This window comes from Oryzias latipes, chromosome 16 (genome assembly GCF_002234675.1).
Source record: "Oryzias latipes chromosome 16, ASM223467v1".
Taxonomy (NCBI): Eukaryota; Metazoa; Chordata; class Actinopteri; order Beloniformes; family Adrianichthyidae; genus Oryzias; species Oryzias latipes.
The window spans coordinates 6,791,149-6,806,966 of NC_019874.2; the positions used below are offsets into that span (position 1 = coordinate 6,791,149).

At 42.0% G+C, this 15,818-nt stretch overlaps 1 protein-coding gene across 5 annotated transcripts in view; it reads right to left on the reverse strand.

Annotated features, from left to right (window-relative positions):
- The window catches only part of oxr1 (oxidation resistance 1), a 193,786-nt gene that overhangs the window by 89,936 nt on the left and 88,032 nt on the right, over window positions 1-15,818 (reverse strand). The window lies entirely within an intron of this gene.

Below are 15,818 nucleotides of genomic sequence, written 5' to 3' on the forward strand. Positions count from 1 at the left end.
AACAGGAGGAAATGGGGCCCTGATGGTCTAAATCAGGGTTTTCCACCAAAAACTGAGGCACTCAGAGCAGAGGTTCATATTATAAAAGCTCAACATGATTTCTAAAAATTCATTACAAAGAAACAAATCTGTTGTCACTTGTCAAACATTTTCAGATTCAGCTGTCTGTTCATGATATACTGGAGTAAATAAACATAATTCTGATGGAGGCTGTCATGTGATCTTTGGGTTCGGAGCTCATAGAGTCACATAGAGTCATCAGGGGTATAACAGGGGTGTCAAACGTTCATCAGCGTTAGGCGTCAGGCTTTCAGGGTTAAATGAAGGAGTTCATCTGTGGTAAAATTCCTGTGTGATGATTTGTTTATCTATAGCACGTGTCAAACTCAAGGACCAGGGGCCAAATGTGGCCCTCCATGTCATTTTATGTGAGAGCATAAAAGTTTTTAATTTCTTAAAATAAAAAATAAAAATTGGAGTGTATTTATTCATATCTAAGGGGAATCGGACTTGAAATATCAGATTGGGCAACTAAACATTAGGACTTAAACACTGTCCATATAACCTCATCAAATTCAAAAATCAAATTTAAATCAAATTTAAAAGGATTTATGCCAAAGTAACATGTAAACATATGTTTACTATGCAACTGTAACTGTCACTTTAAAAAGTTATAGTAAATAAATAATTTATTATTAGGGAGTAGTTACATTCATTTTTCATTACATTTAGTTACATGTATAAGTTATATCTGGCCCTCTGAGGACAGCCACTGTGCTGATGTGGCCCTCAGTGAAAATGAGTTTGACACTCCTGATCTTTTTTTTCAACTTTGCTAGGATTCCTTCCCACAGGCTTTCGAACGGACTTTCAATGTGCCAACACGTTAGCAGTGCATTGTGGGATTTGTAGTGAACTATAGATGCTAGCAGTCCCACTCCAACAGTGACCAGATATTATTATGATTTGATTCTGATTGGATTTGAAATGGTTTATTTCAACCAATCAAAGCAAGAATAATACACAAAACAATACAATCAGCAGTTATACATTCGTACAAAGATGTATCAAACTTAGGATAAGGTCCTTTCTTAGGCGCTTGATGATGACTTAAGTGCCATGTTCAGCCTTGAGTTTGACATATGTGTCCTACAGGAACAATGCCACAGTGGCCTGTGAGGTCCGTGGTGAGAAACAGACTTGCACAGATCCTTTCCTCTTGCAGGTGCAGCAGCTTTTCTCTCAGAAAGCCTTAGAGTGGCAGTTTGACGAGCAGACCTGCTCTGATAATGAAACAGGGGAATCTTCAGTCACAATAGAAGACTCAGGAAACATGACGCACCAATTAATGCATGTGAATTTACATTTTGGCTGCTGCAAAAATGCCGGACAATTTAATGAGTGACTTTAAAGAAACAACAAACCGACTTTAGAGGAGACACTTTCAAAAAACACATCATAAATGAGCCAATGGACCCTAATTGACCATCCAGTGACATGAGTTGGCTTTACATGTTTCCCCTTCCAGGCCGGCACTGTACTTCTATCTTCTGAACAACAAAACCACTGGGAGAAAAGATGAAAGCATTCAGACCACACGCATGCAGCTTCTGCTGCTTTGCTTCTGCCCGATACTTTTCCAGAGTTGTGGCGTTCAGTGAATGTTCGGAGCAGTGACCCATGCGGAGGGGCAGCGCACTGGCCAGCCAAATCTTATCCTGCAGCTATTCTCCCTCTTGGTTAAAGCGCTGCATTGCAAACGTCACCCTGGAAGCATAAATGTTGAGGAAGGCTGCCGAGGGGGGAGAAGCAGAGCGCTTAAGGTGGGTGTAGATGAGTTGTAAGAAAGTCTAAAACATTCCAGTTTGGACCCAACTTTACTCCTCTGTCATGTTCGGCACTGAGGAACTCAAACTCTTCAAGAACAGTGCTCAAAGCGTCCTTCTTTCACCAGTTATAGACGGGTTTGCAGTAATAATAGGTCTGCACAAAATATCGCAAAGTTATTGTTATCGCGACATCAAACTGTGTAATACGCATATCGCAAAAGATGTCGAAAATTGCAATAAATGGTTACCTTAAATGTGCTAAAACATCTTCTGGCAGCTTGAAGTATTTAATGAATCAAATAAATCCATCTATGCATTTGACCAATCGGATGGGCGCCTTCACATTGTTGACCAACCGGATGGAGCCCCTTTATCTTAGAGGTTCGTCTTCCATGTCGACGAGGTTCATTTGGAGTAGAATTTTTAAACTGTTGGAATGAAATGGGAATGATGTTTTTGGTTGTTTTACTATTTGTTCATATACCGCAAGTTATCGTTATCGCAATATTGATCACTAATATCGCACATCACAAGTTTTCCTCACTCATATCGTGCAGCCCTAAGTAATAAGTATGCATCCATGTAAAATGCGTTTGTTTACATTTAATTTATTTCATTTATTTTGATAAAACACAAATTCACAACTAAGGTTGTTTGAAGGGGACAAAGAAAGAATGAAAAAAAAGCGTCCAAAACATTTATTTAAGACTTAAGAAATGTTTGTGAGTCCTGATTCGTTCACAGGGCCAAATTCATTTAAATGCATTTTAATGTTCATCTCGCTACAAGCAGACTGTGCAAAGGTGACCTGCTGTGATTGGCTGGGATCAAAGAGGATGAGACAGAAACAGAACACAGGAACATCTGTCATAAGAATTAACGACAATAGTTGGTATTACATCTGTCTTTTTATTACCTTAACTCTTAACTTTTTCCCTTTTGTTTGATCAGAAATGATACAGAAAAGCAGAAACTCACTGTAAATATTGTGGATAAATACCTAAAATAGTAAGCTAATAACAGTAAACAGCTTGCTACTCCAGTTGTGTTTAAAGTCCCATTTCAATCTTATTGTTACCTGTTCAAAGCATTCCCAGTGTCTTTTAATTATGATTTTAGGCAAAGACAAAAAAAAGTAGTTTTCTAGGACATGTTTCTGCAGAGCAATAGAAGTTTGACAGGAATTTGCCTCTGAGTTGTGGGCGGGACTGTTGGCCGAGAGCAACCCGCCCCCCTTTCCCTCCCCATTGCTGAGAGCTGGCCCGCCCATTGTATTTTCTACCCCACAAACAAGCTCTTTTTCCAACTGTATTTTTTTTAGTCTTCTCCTGATTCACAAGGATTTGAATAAAGAAATACTCTGAAATGCAATTTAATGTCAAGAACATGTTAAAAACACCAAAAACAGGATTCTAATCGGAGCGGATCTTTAAGCTCAAACTTATGTTTTACATCTCTAATATTACATTGGTCCGTTATCAAAATTCTAGAAATGTCGAAAAAAACACGTAATTGCATTAGAACATAATTATCTAAATAAACCCGTACCAACTCACACGATAAGTCATTCAAAAACATGGCCATGGATGTGAACAATACTCTGATTGACAGCATATCCATTCAGTTTTCTGCCACGGCACTAGCGCTCATCATAATCGATCAAAGGAGACGTCTGCGTCTTAATCAGGCCGTGGAGCGGCGAGCTCCTTCCACGTGGGAGTGGCTGCAAATGAAGCCATTTTGGGAAATGGTGGTTTCACAGAGGAGCTGTGGATCCAACAATTCAACATGACACGCTCAACTTTATATGAGCTGTGTGTTGCTGTGGGACCTCCTATGGCGCCCGCTGTGCATCGCCCAAGGTTGTTGGTCATGTGACTCATAAAATCCTAAAAAAAAAGTGTTTTCATTGCATTTATTATTCCAAATCCAATTTGTGCAATTTAATAGGCAGGGGAAACACAGCTAATGAGATGAACTGACATGTCACCTCGATGTAAAAGCACAGTCAAGTACAGCTTTACCCCTTTTTGCAGTTAAGTATTGTTTTTAAGCATCTAAACTTTACTTTCACTTCTGCTCTAAAACTAAAGCCATCCAAAGATCTAATCAAGAAACTGACTTTTCTCTTGCGTTTCTTTTTCTTTTATGCGCATTAAACTCAAGGAAACAGTGGATCCATTTTGAATAAGAGGCAATAAAGTCAGGAGCTAAAGAGAAACAAATATCAACAGTTATGTGAAGTGGCAGATCTTATTTATCCTTTGCAGTAGAATGAATCAATAGCAGAGGCTGGTCCAGGGGTTCGACGGAGGAAAACTGCTTACTCTTCATTTGAGCAAAATGTAATCAATTCTGGCCAGAGAATGGTTAGAGCTTTTTCCAAACAAAGTGGGGAAACGGTGAGATTACTGACTCTGTGGCATTTATAAAGTGAGCCCAGCAAAAGCAGGGCCACAGTGAGACTCCAGCCAACATACGGTAATTACGCCGACAGGCCAAGGAATTCAAGCCACAGATCCTTTACAGTATATCTGCAGTAAATTTAGCCTCTTTCCTTCACTGCCATCTTGCAACAAGAAACAGTTTTTGCTGCTGCGTGAAAAAGAGAAAAAAGAGGAAAAGGAAGAACAACAACGACACTAAACGGGCAGACAGCTGGTTCCAATTGTTCTCAAAGACAAAACAGGGACAGGAAATCAGAGGATCAGGCCTGGATATAACGCTCGGTAATATAGGCAGAGTGGCACAAACGATACTTCCCACTGAGTGAGGCTCAGTGCAATGCTTACGTATGCTGTGAGTGATTGCACATAAAAGTCAGGTGTGTGGCATCCAGAAACTGTGTGCTGGGGTTGCTGGGAGATGAAGTACATTCAGACGGTTCCCGCCGGTGACCAGAGGGGGAGACAGAGCTCTGACTTCCAACAAACAAACAGCGACCTTGGTAATCTCTGCTGCCTTTGCTTCAGGCGAAGTTGTGAGTCATAGCAGCGATTTAGATCTAACAGTGTTGACTCATGCACATGGCAGCAAAGGATGCTGGGGAAAAAAGCTGAGTTTAGCTGCTGTAAAGCTGAAGGTAAAGTACACTTGAATCCATCTATTGTTTCTTTGTGGAAGGCATGAAGGACAAGAGAGCTGTGTGAAAGCACAGAGCTGGTTCAGTCCTGTCATGTCTCATTAAAACGGCAAGCAGGAAGAAAAACTGTCTTTTATGGCTGAACTAAATCCTGTTTATCCTTTGAGGTGCTTGTATGAGGCAGAAAAAAACTGAAACTACTCTGGACAGGAAACACAGAGTCCATGCTCTGGAGAATCTTTCAATCAAATGTTTTAAACATTGGACGTGGGGGCCAGCGGGCATTCCCTACTTTATTGAGTCATCTGACTAGTCAGTTTATACCTTCTACTACAGAAAGAATACTGTGAAAAAAAGAGGATAAAAAAAGGTATCAGAGCAAGAATGGTTATTCTGACCAATTGAATTTTTTATTTCTCTATAGAAGTCCATGGGATTTTGGCTTCTTGGAACCAGCAGGTACTTCCTGTTTGGAGCGCGAGAGGGAAGGGGGTCACACAGGTCAGTTCTCTAATACATTCAATGGTCATTAATCTTGAGAATGTTAAGCATAGCACTGGCACATGGGAAATCAGGGTTTAACTCCCAGGGAGGACGATGAGCTTGTGGGTCCATGGGCAATGCCCTTCACTCTACTGCCCAACTACGTTGCCACGAGAGAACCCAAGTCTGATTCTTCCTGCGCTGGTCCCCAGCCCGGATAAAATAACGGGTTGCTCAGGAAGGGCATCCAGCGTAAAAGCTCTCTGCTTCTCAATGAAAGCTGATTCGCTGTGGCAACCCCTGCAGGGAAATGCCGAAAGGTGAACATTGTACATCAGAGGAAAAAAGTTACTTAAGTTTAATATTAGGTCAATTATATTGATGGATTCACTTTTACATCCTCACGTAAGAAAGACGATTTGTTATCTGCAGAAGTCTGGGTGATGGTGCCACAGGAGCCCGAGAATAGTAGGCAGGGAATGAGTCACCATCTGGTAAAACTGGTGACTTTTTCTGCCTGCCATTAATTCAGCACCAAAGCTGCCTCATCGCTGTGTTGTGAGGCGCTGACCTTTGTGGTAATGCTTTGAAGGCCCTCACAGCTCCTGTGGACTATGCGCAGAAGACCAGATGAGCCCAAAATACCCCTTTCTACACCAACTACCTTCTGGTTTCCCAACTGCAACATGAGCTGCGTCTTCATTACACTAAAGACTGCAGGCAGTAATGCGAAACACAATTAAAACAATCACATCTTATTTCTATTTCGAGGCATAATTAAAGACGGAATGTGTCATATCCCACAACTTGACCTCAGCTGGTGATTTTTCTGCATAAATGCAGCCCTGGAGGGACACTGTTGTCAGGCTTTTCTTACCAATAGCTGGTGCAGATGGTGGTATCCGGGGGGCACCAGCACTTTCCCAGGATTAACAGTGTTAGTGAGCGCACCCAAAATACCCAAACTGCCAAAAGCCCAACACACGCAGAAACTAACTATTCCATGAGGAGCTCCTTTTGGTCACGAGCACTCACAGTTTTATACATGAATATCGGTCGTTTTAATGACGGCAGCTTTGTCATAGCTGGCACTTACCGTCTGTTCCCTTTCATACTTCAAATCTGTAGGGTAAAACCTGATGTTACTCTTAATGATAAACCGGCTGTCAAAGCTGGACACGTTTTCGTTTTCTATTTGAAAAAGGAAGTTAGACGGAGCAAAACCATAGCCAGGAATGGTGAATATCGATCTTGCAGGCAAGCAGGAAATGTCAAGTGCTGATGGGGCAGGAGGAAACGAAAAGCTCCACAAAGACATGTCTGAGGAGGTGCGACCAAGAGGGAGGAAGCAAGACGAAGAGGGGGGCGACAGAGAGACCCTCCTCTGGATTTGTGGAAGCTGCCTTCTGGTGCTGCGTGACCAGCCCGTGCTGCCAAGGCAAATATGAGCTTATCTCAGCGCACACAAGCAGCGCTGCTGGCAAACGCAGCCGCATGGCTGTGGGTGCCGCTGCTGGAGCGTGACCAATAGCTGAAACTTTATTCAGTTTTACTCCCTCAGTCACCTCATCGCTGCACCACTCCACAGCTGTTTGAAGGAAAAAGATAGAAATTATCAATACTAATAGGGTTTTAAAAAGTTTTTTTATAACTGAAAGATCAGCAGTACATAGAAAAGTCGTGAATACACAAATTCTGTAATGAATACATAAATAAAGCACATCTTCTTTTCCTTCGGGTTTTTCCCTTCAAGGGTCGCCAAAGTGAATCATCTTCCTCCATCTAACCCTGTCTTTTGCATCGTCTCTTCTAACACCAGCTACCTTCATGTCTTCCCTCCCTGCATCCCAAACCTCCTCTTTGGTTTTCCTCTGGCAGCTCTAGACTCAGCATCCTTCTACCAATAGAGTCACGGTCTCTCCTCTGGACGTGTCCGAATCATCTCAGTCTGGCCTTGCCATGATGTGTCCTGTGCTTTCACTGTTTTCCTCTGTTTTCATTCAGTCTGCCTCCACTTACCTGTTCTTGTTAACTGATCATTCACTGTATTACAGGCCTTCAGCTTCATTCCTTCTCTGCCGGTGCGTTGAGTCAGTTCATGTTTCAGCAAATCATAGCTTAAGGCCAAATCCGAATTCACTGTTCACACTATTTTTGCATACCTCTCCATTTGGAGGGCTAAATGTAGAGTTAGGAAGAAGCCGTAAGGGTAGGGGAAGAATTCAGATTTGGCCTAAGTCTTTTAGCTTTTCATGTTTACAACCTTTTTTTTGGCCTGGGTCAGGGATTTCTGTCTGTCTCTTTTCACCTGTGTTTCTCCTCCTCTGCTTTCGCCTAGGAAATTGTGGAGTGTCCGGAGTCCTAGTCTCATAATACTCATAATGGAGACGCAGCTCTATGTCGGTCATCACCTGTCAGAGGAATTCCAGATCCCACCTCTTTGGCCTTGGGGAATCTGGTGAGGTCATACGCTCTTCGCAGCGACTCACCAATGATGTCTTTAGCCACTGCAGCTTCTTCAGGAAATCTCCAGCGCTCACCTGTGCATCTGACGGCTAACTAACCTTCTCTATCTCCAAAACCTCTACATGTGCTGTTCCTCTTAGCCAGTATTAAAGAAAAAAAATCAGAAAAGACTACTCCTAACATATTTAGCAACTTTTTTCTCATAATATTTTCTATCCTTGTTGGCATTTAATCAATTTATTCAATGTGCAAACAAACAAGGTTTTCCTTCACACCACAGCAAAGAATGAGCTCCTCACAACAACAATAGTTTGAAAAATGACTCACTGGGTGTTTGTGCTCCATTTCTACACAACTTAGTATTTTATTTTATTTTATTTTATTTTGACAACCCATAAGAACCCGTGGTGGCATTTGTGTCACAGAAAATTATCAGAAATGGATTCTGTGGTCAACTTGGTTTGTGGTAAAATACACATAATTTTATTTTTTAAGAAAAAAGAGGTCTGGGTCCTTATGGGTTATGTTAGATGAGCTTTTATGCCAAAAATGCTGCAAAACTCTGAAAGACCCTCCTGCTGCTTTTTTATTACCAAGTCAAAAAATAAACTCAGATTGATAAAAAATAAAATGTTTTTAAAAAATATTTTAAAAATCTTCTTTAAATGAAAATAAATGAATACAGTTTGTAGAAATAAAGTAAAATAGGATAAACTTTAAAGTTGGAGAAAAGAAGCTGTAGTGGGAAAACATTGATTATTATTCTGCCTTTGTTGGAGCTGTTTGGAGAAGCCGCCTTCTAATATGAAGATCAATCTAGGCTTTCCTAATGAGAATGAGGTAATTATTGCCATTTGAAAAATAAGCTGCTTAGACTTAAAGCTCTTCAGCTCAACTGAACGTGCTTCCATGAACTCCAGAGAAATCCTGATGGAATCATGAAGCAAACGGTAGATCCAACAGGTTGAGGAGGACAGCATGGAAACAGCTCCTTCAGATCCTTTTTCTGCATGGTAATCTGAATCAATCAGCCTTGATGCCCACATTTTAACAGGGGACTCTCCCTGCACAGCTTCTAGTTCACTGGCTTTGTGCAGAGTAAAAAACATTCCACAATACAAGACAAAACTGAAAACATGATGCAGCATTTCCCAAAACATTGATATTTGTTTTCAGATCAAAGCTAGATGGTATGGATGAGATGTTTAACGACTAATTTAAGTCCTTCATGTCATATGTCGCTAATTTGTAACGTATCGTTAAATCCAGGACGTCTAATAATTTAGCATCACTTTGAATGGAAAAAACATTGAAGAATTTTTATATAATTGAAAACAGATTCAGGTTAGAAGGGGTTTAAGATAAAAAGAAATTTTTGTCTGAGTCAGTCTACTCGTTTTCAGAATGAAGCATTTGGGTATTACAGCCAACACAGTTATTTTTGACTGTATTATTTATTGGCGTTTAGTATTTAGTAAAAGGTCAGAACAGCCGATCTGCTTAATTGATCGACAATTTACAAGGGTGCAGATACGATGCTGGCAAATAAAGATTTTTCTTAATTGTCCCCTCTGTTGCCCTAATCTCATCTGCCGGCACTTTACCATCACTCATGGACAGGCAGTCATGAAGTCTGAGAAGGTGCAGTAACAGCAGTGAGGAGCTGAAGGTGTAGGATATGTATCCACCAGCACAATATACCGGTACGTTAGTACATTTTAAAAGAATTTAGGGTGGTTGACCTTTACGGGTTCTGTGGGTTTTTAGGTTGCCTGGGCCCATGGAGGGTCATAGAGAGGAGCGGCTGCAGGTGTGTCTTGCAGTTCCCTTGAGGGTCAAGGGACGTCGTGAAAATGGATCGTACCATTGTCATGCATGTGGTAAATGGATTGAGAAGTACATGTTAGAATAATGTAAGTTAAACACACTTATGACATACAGGTGACGCTATCATATCATATCAGTGCTCGAATGGCACACTCTAGTCTTTAGTAAGCTGCGAATACTGGCCCCTTACTGACCACGCCCATGCACAGGGTGTATGTGTGTCCATTGGTCGCCCGTAGAATGTCCACACAAACTACACTCCGAATGTCTTATTTCCAACAGTCAGGCTGTGCAAGGAGCGCACATCTATCACTTGAAGAGCACTAATGGGACGCCGTGGTGCAGAGGTAGGGTGGTCGACTGCTGATTGGAAGATTGCAGGTTCGGTTCCCGCTTTGCCCGGGAATCGAAGTGTGTCGAAGCGTCCTTGGGCTAGACACTGAACCCCACCTTGCCCCTGGTGGAAGGTTGGCACCAGTGTTCGGCAGCGGAGCCGCCACCAGTGTATGAATGGGTTTGTGACTGAAAAGCGCTTTGGGCCTTCAAGGAAGGAAGAAAGTGCTTTAGAAGTATATGCCATTTACCATTTAATGGGCTCCTTGCACACTAGAGGGGAATGAAAAACTGAAATATCTGTACGATACCACTACATCTCACCTACTTCACCTTTATTTACCCTTACATGATGTAGAAGTGTTTGCTATGACCTGTCACTTCCAGCAAGCCCATAGATAAAATGTGCACAAACAGTTTTGCTCTACGGGACCCCTGGAAAGATGATTCTGAGAGCTGTTCCTGACCCCTCACCAGGGTCCGCTTGGGTGCATTCAGACTAAATATTTGTTCCAGTTTATCGGGGGACACAAACTCTGGTTCACTTTAAGTGAACCAAATGTGTCCAGTCTGAATACACGATTTATGATAATACAATCCCCTTAAGAAATGGCGAAAAATGGTGTAGAATTACCAGATATATTTTTTAATGACCGAGCAACAAATCCTCTCTAGAGACAGGAAACAGTTGTTGCCTCAGAGTTGATGTCTTGGTTCGCAACCATTGATCAATAAACTGAATCAGCAAACACACTTTAAAGAATTGTTTTTCCTGTTTAGAACATTAGTACAGGAGTGCAGGTCACCCCATTTCCAATGAAGAACAAAGCAGAGGTTCAATGCAATTGTCACCTCTGGCAACAATCCGGATGTGTAAACACCAGAGATGCGCCACCTGAGACAAATACAGAAGGAGCAGCACGAATTCAGGGCCTGCGGCGCCGGCTGTAGCTGTTAGCTTCTGCCATGATCAGCTCCTCCTGTCACATCATGGTGGAGGTGAGCTGCTGCTGCAGGGGGGCTAACAAAGCACCATGTTAAAGGACAAGTACTGCTGCTACAAGCCTGTGCTCTCAGGAGAACCCCCTCCCCCCACCCTCCCAATAATACGAAGAAAAGGAGCAATAAGAATGCGACTTAGCGCCTGGCGTGACACCGCCTTCGATCTATTGAACTGCTGCTAATGGAATTGCAGGCACGCTGTTAAAACTGCACATCAAGCAAAGTTTGGTGGCTTCAGCTGGCTGTGGAATCCAATGAATAACTTACTGGAGAGTAATCAGTGGCAGGGCGGAAGGATCTCTGGGTGTTGAGGCTCGCCCTGATCATTAGTATTTCCTATGTCAGCTGCTGCAGGTGAACTGCACTGTCGCACAAACAAGACCTAAGCCGTAAGTCCACCACTGTTTTTGAAAAGACTCTTCATGGGGGAACCAATGACATTCAGAGAAAAATACCTGCTACTGAACAGTGCAGGTGAACTTTTCCACATTCCTGGGATTTCTTCAAGATAATCAAGTGTAAATTAAATGTGAGTCCAAACAAACAAGTAAACAAGAATGAATGTCAAATCCATTCACATTTTAGTTTCCTGAAGTTCAGTCCACTGTTGTTTTTCCACATCCAAAGAATCCAAAGGGAAAATTCTTAGAACATTCTAGCACACTGTATGGTCACATGACTTTGGTAAAGTCAAAGTGTTTCCACACATTGGACTGGAATGATGGTTGATCAGTTTTGCTGATGTCATCACATGTGTGTTGTCCTCTGTGATGCACTTGGTCGTTTTTACGTTACAGTGAAATAAACCTACCATCTCTCACTCCAAATGGTATTTTCCAAGATCGATATCGTCGATTTGTTCCATTTTAAAATGATTTCATAATTGGTTTAGGATTATTCGATTAACAACTTGCCTCAGACAGATCGATTTGGTTGGATCAAAGAAATCCAAATCAATTCATCAATTAAGTTGATTGATTGTTATACCTCTGGATTTCAGAAAATAAAAAAGTCCACCCTATAAGAGCCTAAATGCAAAAAAAAAGGTAGATATTTCCCAATCCAGGATTCTGCCAGAATTTAAAGCAGTTAGTGTTGTCAGTGAGACTGATTACTCATCGCCCAAATACCCCAAGCCAAACATGCAGCAAATACATGGACAGGATGGAGGGGGAAGAAAAAATGACAGTGGGAAAAATCAGGAACAAAATAGTACTACAGGCAGAAAAATATGACTGTGTGAAGGGAGGCAGGTCAGCTCGAGAAACCATTAGCTGCAGTGACTCGCTGAGAAGACTCTCCTGCGGCAGCCACACTAACAGGTTTAAAGAAGAGACCGTCTCCTGCCTGTAAGTGCTTCTGCGGCACAGTCATAATCTGTCTCCATGTAGTTAACGTTGGGAGACAACAGAGCCAGAAAGGGGCTCGTGTAGGCAGAGAGCACACCATGCAGCCCTGAAAAACACAGATAAGAGCGCTTATGCCACACTTAACCAGTGGATGGCTTTGGACACATCGCGTTCACCTCTGTCCACAGCGAGCGGGCCAACTGTGAGTGTGGATCTGCAGCCCTCCAGCCCTTATTCCTTCATGTTCCAACCTCATTCCACTTCCCTGTTTTTATCTTCTATATGTTTCATTTCCTCACTTCATTGAACATTTCTTTCTTTTTCATCGTTTCCATTTAATTATTGGTTCACTCCTCCATTCCTAATTATCTGTCTCTCCCGTTTCTTCCCTTCCTCACTCAGTTTGCCTTTTTCTAAACTGATTTTTCTGCTTCTTTGCTTTGCTTTCCCTTCTTTCCACTCCACTTCTACCCTCACGCTCATTTCTCTACATTTATTTCAATCCCGTTAGCGTTGTCACCCTTCTTTGATATTTCCATCCCTGTTGATGCTGTATTTTAATGTTTGAGATAATCATTTCATAACCTAAATATACTTTAAACCCTCGTCCTCGAATACTTCCACCCTATCATTTTTCAGCTCTCCCTTCCCTTCCTTTCTGTGGATTAACTGACTCAGGTGTGTCCGTGGTCTGACTGACTAGGCACACCTGATCCAGGTAATGAGCAGCAAGAAGTGCAGGGAGAGCGGGAAAAAACAAATTACTTCTATACAACACCGTTATCCTGCTATAAATATCAGCAATGATTCTTTATCCTCTTTCCTAACCTTTTGTTTTTACATCCTTGACCCTTCTTGCCTTTACTGTGCCATGTTTCCTCCTCATCTCCTCCATTATTCATCTTTCCGTTTCCTACTCTAATACAGATCATTTCCTAAGATAGCGACATGAAAAGGGACAAGCAGCTTTGTCCAGACTGAGTAAATATTGTCCTTGTCCCCTCTCCTCTCTGCGTTGACATTACCATGAGCAATGAGTCATCCCCGGTCTGAGTGAAGCACTCACTGCAACGCGTTTAATGGAAGATCACTATCCACCGTGGCTCTGGATGGAGGCTCATTGGTTGGGTTATTAAAATGTCTTCAGTGAATGTGCCTCTAATGACAGGTCTCTCTGAGGCCGGGGAGACAAGCAAAGCAAGCTGCGTGCCGTATTACTCCCCCATTAGAATAAATTAGCATGATCGGCCCTGTAGGAAGCGTCTGCTGTGGCTGTGTAAAAATGCCACAGGGCTACAGCCTCCCATCAAGATAGGGACTGGAGAGACGACAGCCGCTAATCAATGTCTCATTAGGAGATCCACTAGTGCTAACAAACGGCAGATTTCTGTAGTCATTGGTTAAAGCCAGCTTTCATGTGGTTGCTTCATCTAGGTCAACGCTTGCCAGTGCTAATGATTAACTCCTATGACTCATGCTTTTAAGGCTTGTACAATTAGTTTTATTGAAGCTAAAAGCACATTGAGGCATGGCTGGATTTTATTTAACGGCTGATTAATTACAAATTCCGCCCATGCACTTTTAAAGGGAGTTCACAGCTGTCATCTAAGGGCTAATGGACGTTAAGATTTGGCCGCAATAACAGTCAATCCATCTGACCTGCCACCATTTCCTGTATTGATTATTGCAGACCAAGCTGATGCAGATGATCAGTCCAAAGTCAAAGCCTGGCCTGCAGAAGGACACATCAATGTGCAATTACTCTGCAGAAGCTCATTGACCAAAAGAGCAGACCTCCCCCGGACTGCTGCGCTGAAGCCTCGGTGAGACACATCCCACCCAGACTCTGCCCTCTGCCTGCAGCGCAGCTCCTGTCCTATACACGACCAAACATAGACTGTCAGCTAAAAGGAAAGAAATCCCATCTTCAGTATTAAATCTGTCAACTGCACTTTGTCTGGAAGACTGACCTCTCGTTTGCTCTCAATTATGTTTTCCGTCATTTACAAATCAGATATTCTCATAAATTATTCAACACAACCCTGTTTGCAAGGCTACAAACAAAACAATGCCACTCTGGCAACACTATGTTCATGCAAACATTAGTTCTAAAAATGAACCTCTAAAAAACAGAAATGGAGAAACAGCTTACAGAGCGTGCTCACAGTTCAGGGAGAACAGCGTGAGTCTGAAAGCTCTCGACTTCCTTCAAAAGCTGGTGTTTTAGCAACTTCAGCCAGCTTTAGGACATGACGGGTGTCAAGAATGTGAGAGATTGTAAGAATCAAGACAACCCTCCAGAGTTCCTCAGACAACCCTGAGGAGAACCAGCCTTCAGTTTACCTGACCATTTTCATCAGTAACTTAGTCCTATGTGTGCTAAAACACTATTTACCTTTAAAATGTTTCATTTTTAATGCCTCACATATATTAATAACATTTTTTAGTTTATGAAATGAGACCAAAATGTTACATACATAACAACATAAACCCCTGCTCCAAGTTTAAATGAGTAAACATGCCAGACTAAAGCCAAACACAAAAATCTGCTTACTCAGAGATTTGAGGGACTTTAACATAAAAGCAACCATGTATCTTGGCTGAGCAGACAGCTACATTATGCAACAGATGTATCTTCTAAAAGGGCCTGTGAGGATACTCCTGCTCACAATCAGCACTGGAGCTTTGGATGCTGACCAGATTCATCCGATTTTCTGCTTGACCAACTTTGACCGGAGACGACTTCCAGCAGCAACAGCATCACGTTGAGATAAACTGGTAATGACAATGGTAATGAATGCATCTCTAACAACATTAAACAAAGTCCGAAGAAAGAATTGGGGGTGTAGAAAGCGGAGTATGGCCCTTCATCTGCGTATGATCTCTGCTGCTTCTAATATCAACCTAAGATGTTTGCAGACTGAATCGCTTAAATGAAACCATCAGAGATGCTTTGCACTTATCGGTTCAAAAGGAGTTTAGCTCAAATTCATTTCATCTCTAAGAGGCTGACCTCCCCAAAGTGTGCTTAGCTCCCTGAACAAGCAAAGCTCCAACGCAGAAACAGGCTGAGTGCAGACAGTCAACCCCCACACCAACAAAGGCGCCAGCAAAATTAGAATTCACCACAAGAGGAGATCTCATCTGAACCGCATAATTAGAACGTACTCACTATAAATGAATCACAAGTCGGGGAAGAAAGGGAGTCAGTCTTACTTTTAACAGAGTTTTATTTCTGAATCCCTAGAACTTCACAAAAAAATTATGCAATAAGAAAAAATACCCATTAAGGTACCTGGATGAGTGGAGACATGTCTAGAAGTCGTGACTCAATCTCAAGACAGATACAAAATTGTGAATTGGGCAACAAATTTGAAATGTGAGACAAATGTGAATCTATAGATGAAGTAAAAGCGATCAACTTAACACATGAGCCGGTAAACCAAG